Raw genomic sequence first — 7,500 nt, forward strand, 5'->3', positions numbered from 1 at the left:
TAGAGAAGGCCGTACGGGCGTGTTGGACGGTCTGACGCGTGTCGATGTATAAAATCGTCGACACGCGCCGTCTTGAATTGCGAAAGCAACAGTTAGTGGTGTCGCGGTATCGCAAGATCTGCTACCGAACTGTGGAGGTACGCGATCGTCGTGTCCGAGTAATCTTCTTGAACGACGTCCGATCGCAAAGTACGCCCGTTCGGTGAAAAGCGGATCTTGCCTTCATGAGCGCACCCCCCGAACGCGTGCTCTTAGGTCTGAAGCGGCGGAGCGTCGCTTTTTGCGTCTGCGTCAAAGTCGCCCCCTCTATCACGAGGGCGGCAGACTTACGCGACGTGATATAGCGATCGTTAGCCTCCAAGGACCGGAAGGGACGCGCTTCGATGATTTCGAACTTACGACCTCAGGACAGGTGAGACTACCCGCTGAATTTAAGCATATTATTAAGCGGAGGAAAAGAAACTAACTAGGATTCCCTTAGTAGCGGCGAGCGAACAGGGATTAGCCCAGCACTGAATCCCGCGATCGTAACCGGTCGCCGGGAGATGTGGTGTTTGGAAGGATCCATTATCTGGCGAGTTCGCGGCGCGTTCAAGTCCATCTTGAATGGGGCCATCGCCCATAGAGGGTGCCAGGCCCGTAGCGACCGCTGCGGCTTGCTAGAGGATCTCTTCTTAGAGTCGGGTTGCTTGAGAGTGCAGCCCTAAGTGGGTGGTAAACTCCATCTAAGGCTAAATATAACCACGAGACCGATAGCGAACAAGTACCGTGAGGGAAAGTTGAAAAGAACTTTGAAGAGAGAGTTCAAGAGTACGTGAAACCGTTCAGGGGTAAACCTGAGAAACCCGAAAGGTCGAATGGGGAGATTCATTCGCGGCTGATGTCGGGACGTTTTGAATGTGGAAGCGGTGGCGTTCGCGCCAGCTGCGCCCTTCGGATCGTCAACCCGACGTCGGACGCGTGCACTTCTCCCCTAGTAGGTCGTCGCGATCCGTTGGGCGCTGTTCTACGGTCTCGCAGTGTAGACCGCGAGCTCGGTTCTGCCGATGTTTGCGGACACGCGTTAACCGAACAGCTCGCTCGACGGTTTACTGATGGCGGGAGGCCGCGATTTAGTTCGCGTCCGGCCCGCGGCAAGTATGCGAATCGCGATGGCGATCGGACCTAGTGCCGATTCCGTCCGTTCGCGACTGTTCGCCGCGGTGTTCTCGGACAGACCTCTTGAAACGCCGATCAGCGACGCTATTGCTTTGGGTACTTTCAGGACCCGTCTTGAAACACGGACCAAGGAGTCTAGCGTGTGCGCGAGTCATTGGGAATCACTAAACCTAAAGGCGAAATGAAAGTAAACGTCCGCTCACGCGGACCGAGGGAAGATGATCGGTCTCCACGACCGATCCGCATTCCCGGGGCGTCTCGTTCTCATTGCGAGATGAGGCGCACCAAGAGCGTACACGCTGGGACCCGAAAGATGGTGAACTATGCCTGGTCAGGACGAAGTCAGGGGAAACCCTGATGGAGGTCCGTAGCGATTCTGACGTGCAAATCGATCGTCGGAACTGGGTATAGGGGCGAAAGACTAATCGAACCATCTAGTAGCTGGTTCCCTCCGAAGTTTCCCTCAGGATAGCTGGCGCTCGTTGCATACGAGTCTCATCCGGTAAAGCGAATGATTAGAGGCATTGGGGTCGAAACGACCTCAACCTATTCTCAAACTTTAAATGGGTGAGATCTCCGGCTTGCTTGAATGTGAAGCCGCGAGATTTCGGATCAGAGTGCCAAGTGGGCCATTTTTGGTAAGCAGAACTGGCGCTGTGGGATGAACCAAACGCCGAGTTAAAGCGCCTAAATCGACGCTTATGGGATACCATGAAAGGCGTTGGTAACTTAAGACAGCAGGACGGTGGCCATGGAAGTCGGAATCCGCTAAGGAGTGTGTAACAACTCACCTGCCGAAGTTACTAGCCCTGAAAATGGATGGCGCTGAAGCGTCGTGCTTATACTCGGCCGTCAGCGGCATGTGCGGTCGCCTCGCCTCGCGCGGGGCGGTCATGAAGCCCTGATGAGTAGGAGGGTCGCGGAGGTGAGCGCAGAAGGGCTGGCCGTGAGGCCGTCTGGAGCCGCCTTCGGTGCAGATCTTGGTGGTAGTAGCAAATACTCCAGCGAGGCCCTGGAGAGCTGAGGTGGAGAAGGGTTTCGTGTGAACAGCCGTTGCACACGAGTCAGTCGATCCTAAGCCCTAGGCGAAAGCCGATGTTGATGTGGCGTTGTTAATCGTGTTTAAAGGTAATGTAGCGGCAGCTCAAAGCTCTGCTAGGATGCCTGACATGTTACGCACGCCCGTCGGGCGAAAGGGAATCCGGTTCCTATTCCGGAACCCGGCAGCGGAACCGTCCTTAATTCGGGCCCTCGCAAGAGAGTTCGTCGGGGTAACCCAAAAGGACCCGGAGACGCCGTCGAGAGATCCGGGAAGAGTTTTCTTTTCTGCATAAGCGTTCGAGTTCCATGGAATCCTCTAGCAGGGAGATATGGTTTGGAACGCGAAGAGCACCGCATTTGCGGCGGTGTCCGGATCTTCTCCTCGGACCTTGAAAATCCGGGAGAGGGCCACGTGTAGGCGTCGCGCCGGCTCGTACCCATATCCGCAGCTGGTCTCCAAGGTAAAGAGCCTCTAGTCGATAGAATAATGTAGGTAAGGGAAGTCGGCAAATTAGATCCGTAACTTCGGGATAAGGATTGGCTCTGAGGATTGTGGCGCGTCGGGCTTGATGGGGAAGTGGGTCACGGCTAACGTACCGGGCCTGGGCGAGGTGAAGTCGTTTCGCTTGCGTTACTTCCGATCCGAGCTCGGTCCCGCGTCTTGGCCTCCCGCGGAATCGTCAAGCTTCGAGACCCCGTGAGCGACCTTTCGGGGTTGCTCTGGGAAATCTCTGCGGCCGTCATCTAACAATCAGCTCAGAACTGGCACGGACTGGGAGAATCCGACTGTCTAATTAAAACAAAGCATTGCGATGGCCCCAGCGGGTGTTGACGCAATGTGATTTCTGCCCAGTGCTCTGAATGTCAACGTGAAGAAATTCAAGCAAGCGCGGGTAAACGGCGGGAGTAACTATGACTCTCTTCTCAGCCGTCGAGGAGGACGGACGTGTGAGCGCGATGCTCAGATGTCTGTAGTTTAAATCGGTTTCCCGCGTGCTTAAAATGTAGTGAGTATGTCCATCGTGATGTGCTTAATTTCGTGGTCATTTTAGTGTTTGAATGAAGAAAATCGACCGGCCCATTCCAAAGTTATGGCAGGTTGAACATTTTCAATTTTCCATTCATTCCTCGTTAACCGGCCAATAATTCGATCCAGTACGCACGATGAATTCCCACCAACATCTTCCCGTGCGTGTTTTTGCGATGTTTTCAGTTTTTGTTAGGACGGAATTAAACAAACGCAGGCTGACTGAATCATTGCCGCAGACTGCGATTTTCCAAAGGGGTCCGAGAAATACCGGCCCCCCCTGTGTCGACGACTGCCACCCACTTCGTCCTCGAAAACACGTAAGATGTCGAAATAGTGCCTTTTTGCCATCAAGAAACTACAACCTACAGCATCCACCCTCATTTAAGCCCTTTGGCCACTAATTTCGGACTTCACGCTACCAGGAGCACAGGAGTAACGAGAGGTACATCCGGCTTGTTGGACGGCGTGTGTGCACCTTTAGCTCAGGAATTACAGGCGGAGACCTATACGGAGAGCTTTTGCGGACTGGGTGAGCTTTTGCGAACTAAAGCTCCCCAGAGCTTTTTGCTATTTTCGAACTAAGCTTTCAAAGCTCACCTGAGCTTTCCGCTGTCCGGATGGGGGAGCTTTTACAGCACGGTATTCCATCGCCCGGAGACTTCAACGATGGACTAGTAAAGAAACCCGAAGAACCGGTGATCTCGATGCTCGGTTAGAATAGTATTCCCGTTCAGGATGATTTTAATGCTTCGGAAGAACACAAGCGAAGAATCCTGGACTTTTGGAAGTTGATATAACCCGGATTACGCCTGTATTTAATAACGCCCTATCAATCAACGGCCTCGGACGCCCAGGAATAAAAATAAATTTTTTTTCTGTGGGGACTTAGAAAAATTTCCGACGGTTGCAAGTTGGCGAAGGAGCCGGTGCACAAGATCCCACTGTTGGGACTTAGAAAAATTTCCGACGGATGCAAGTTGGCGAAGGAGCCGGTGCACAAGATCCCACTGTTGGGACTTAGAAAAATTTTCGTCGGCTGCAAGTTGGCGGAAGCGCCGGTGCACAAGAACTAAAACTGCTGGGGTCACTTTCCACCTGGACCTGAAAAATAAATTAGTTTTTTGTTGGGTATGTTACGCAATATTGTACCCGAAATGGGAGAGAAGCACTACTGGACGCTCGCTCGTTGGCGGCATGCGGCGAACACCTTGGCGTGTTGTTGCATATTTTTCTCTTTATACCTATAAAATCTAGTCCCGACGGCAAAAAGAGATATACACAGTGGGTGTGAGAATTGTTATTCGTGAATAGATCATTGTTGAAGTAAAAGTTGGGGCGAGATATTTTGTATTTTCCGCCCAACAACGAATAGCTACAATGTTCCCGTGCATATGTGGCAAGTCCTACGCTACAGAGAGGGGGCGGAAAGATCACCAGCGTAAATACTGCAGGGGTGCCCCTACTGATGATGATGGAAAATGCCGCTACTGTAACAACAATTTCAAGAACTACATGGCCATGCGCAAACATCTGGCCGCAGCCCACCCAGAAGAATACAATAGGGAACTCTATACAGAGACGGAGTCTGGTAACCGCAGACAATTTTGGACGGAGGGGGAGTTGGAGGAGATGGCAAGACTAGAGGCTGAATATGATGGAGAGAAACTCCTAGATTATCTGGTCGAGAAAATGGGCAGACCGAAGGATGGGCTAAGAAAGAAGCGATATAACATGACGTACACCAACTTAGTAGAGCGCTTCAGAAACGAAAATCTCAGGAAGAGAGTGACCGAATCCTCTTTCGAAGTCCCAGGCCCATCCAGAGTGACGACAAGGTCTCGGGCGGCTAGAGGCCAACAAATTATAGATACTGCCCAATCTCCATCCACTACATCTGAGTCATCTTTCGAAACATCAAATGACCCAGACTACAGCCCACCACTAGTAGAAGATGAGCCTGAGTCATATGTATATGATCCCTCAGAAGGATCATCGCCTGGACCTTCCGAGCTGTCGCCGCAGATGGCGTCGCCTCACCAACCCTATGACCGACGCGAGGAGCGAATGCCTGATTCGTGGGCTGAACTGAGTATTGTGGAGGATGAGATGGAGTCGACTATAATCCCAGAGGTTGAGCACGAATTGCCACGAACACCCCCGGCTAAAGAAATAATTGATGACACACAAGATCATGTCATGCGCCACCTGATCAAAATGTGCGTTGCTTCTGAGGACGTGGAAACCATAGAAGTTGTGAGATCTGTCTGTCTGAGGGAGGAAGGTTACAGAGAGTCCATTGACACATGGGTAAGAACGATGTGTGAAGAATATGGGAAGAAGAAGAAACCTAGCCAACATCACAAACTAGAAATACCGAGAAAGGAAGGTGGAAGAAGGAGGCATCGAGCCAGATTGTACAAATACATGCAAAATAAGTACAAAAACAACAAGAAAGAACTGGCAAATGAGATAATAGATGACATCCAACCGTCAACAGACAACCTGAAACCGAGGAAAGAAGAAATAGAGGAAGAGTATAAAAAGATCTTCGAGTGTGAACCACCCATTGATTACGAGCCCATCACAGATGTCGACATGCGTCCCTGCGACATCTACCAATGCATAGACTCGAACTCAATACAGGAAGCAATCAAATTAATGGGTACAACATCTGCCGGACCTGACGGTATAAACTCTCAGAGACTAAAGAATATCCCAATAGAAAAACTTGAATTTCTTTTCAACATCATGATACTCACGAAATACGTGCCCACTCCACTAAGACAGAGCCGAACAGTCCTGATCCCGAAAACTGAAAAAGATCGGAGAAATGTCGATAGCTGGCGACCCATAACTATTGCGTCTGTGCTCCTCAGACTCATAAACCGAATAGTGGCAAAAAGGTTGGCAGATGGTATCACACTAGATAAATGTCAACGTGGCTTTACTAATATGGATGGATGCTTCGCCAATAACCTCACCCTACAAAAAGTAATCAAGGTGAGAAGAAAAGAGGGGAAACCACTAACGGTCATTACTTTAGACCTGAAGAAGGCCTTTGATAATATCTCCCACTCCACAATCCGAAGAGCACTGAGGAGATTTAAAGTAGACAAAAACACGACGGCTTACATTATGGCAAATCTGGACGATCAGTGGACCACAATATTCTGTGAGGAAGAAGAGATTACCCACCTTAAAATCAATAAAGGGGTTAAACAGGGTGATCCGCTTTCCCCTATACTTTTCAACATGGTAATCGACGAGCTTATAGCCAACCTGAAGATAAGGAAAGGGATCAAATTTGGGGAAACGAATATCTCTGTGCTCGGCTATGCAGATGACCTCCTGCTGCTTGCTGAGAATACGAAGGATGCCCAGTTTTTGCTGAAGTTCGCATGTCGTTTCTTCGAGGCACGATCACTCCATCTTAATACAGCAAAGTGCACATCTTTATCACTGACCACAGTACCCTCGAAGAAAAAGCTTTTCGTCCATCCAACGCCAAAATTCTACGTCCGGGGCAGTCCGATCCCGCCTCTTACTTCCATTAACGAGACCTTCAAATATCTGGGTCAATACTATTCGTACTCCGGCGCGACATCATGCTCCATCAAAAACCTGGATGCACAACTGGGGAGAATCTTGAGGGCTCCCTTGAAACCCCAACAGAAAATAAGCGTACTGACGCAGCACCTTATGCCCAGGTATATTCACTCGCTGCAGTCTCCCTCTATAAACGCCAAAATACTTAAAACAGCTGATCGCCTGGTAAGAAGGGCAGTCAAAAAGATATGGAGGTTGCCTACTCACATCATTGATGAAAGCCTGTATACACCTGTGAATATGGGGGGCCTAGGGCTTTTTTCGTTCTCCCGTAAGATCCCAATAATAATGATGGAAAGATTGAGTAGAGCTAGACAGACATGTGATATGTTTGACAGCGTGATGTCTGTGGATGAGACCTGGATGCGGCGGTTGCAGCGTATGATCAAACCACACCTTAACACCAAAGTGGCGATAGATCGAAGTAATGCTGAGAGGTTGGAGAGATCCTTTTATGGAGGTGGTACCATCCAGGCGGCGAACAACAGCGCCTCCAACAACTATATACATTCACCTCCTGCGATGTGGACAGGGGAAGACTATATATCTGCCATCAAGTTGAGAACTAATACGCTCCCCACAAGAGGCTTGCCGTACGGCCCTAGAGAGGCGAAGATGTGCAGAGCAGGATGTGGAAGGATTGAATCTCTTTCACACGTCCTGCA

The 7,500-nt window shown here is 50.2% G+C and overlaps 1 pseudogene; it reads left to right on the plus strand.

Annotated features, from left to right (window-relative positions):
• Positions 1-398: 398 nt before the first annotated feature.
• LOC123316191 overlaps positions 399-7,500 on the plus strand; it is a 9,173-nt pseudogene continuing 2,071 nt past the window's right edge.

This window comes from Coccinella septempunctata, chromosome 6, assembly GCF_907165205.1.
Source record: "Coccinella septempunctata chromosome 6, icCocSept1.1, whole genome shotgun sequence".
In the NCBI taxonomy this organism is placed as follows: domain Eukaryota; kingdom Metazoa; phylum Arthropoda; class Insecta; order Coleoptera; family Coccinellidae; genus Coccinella; species Coccinella septempunctata.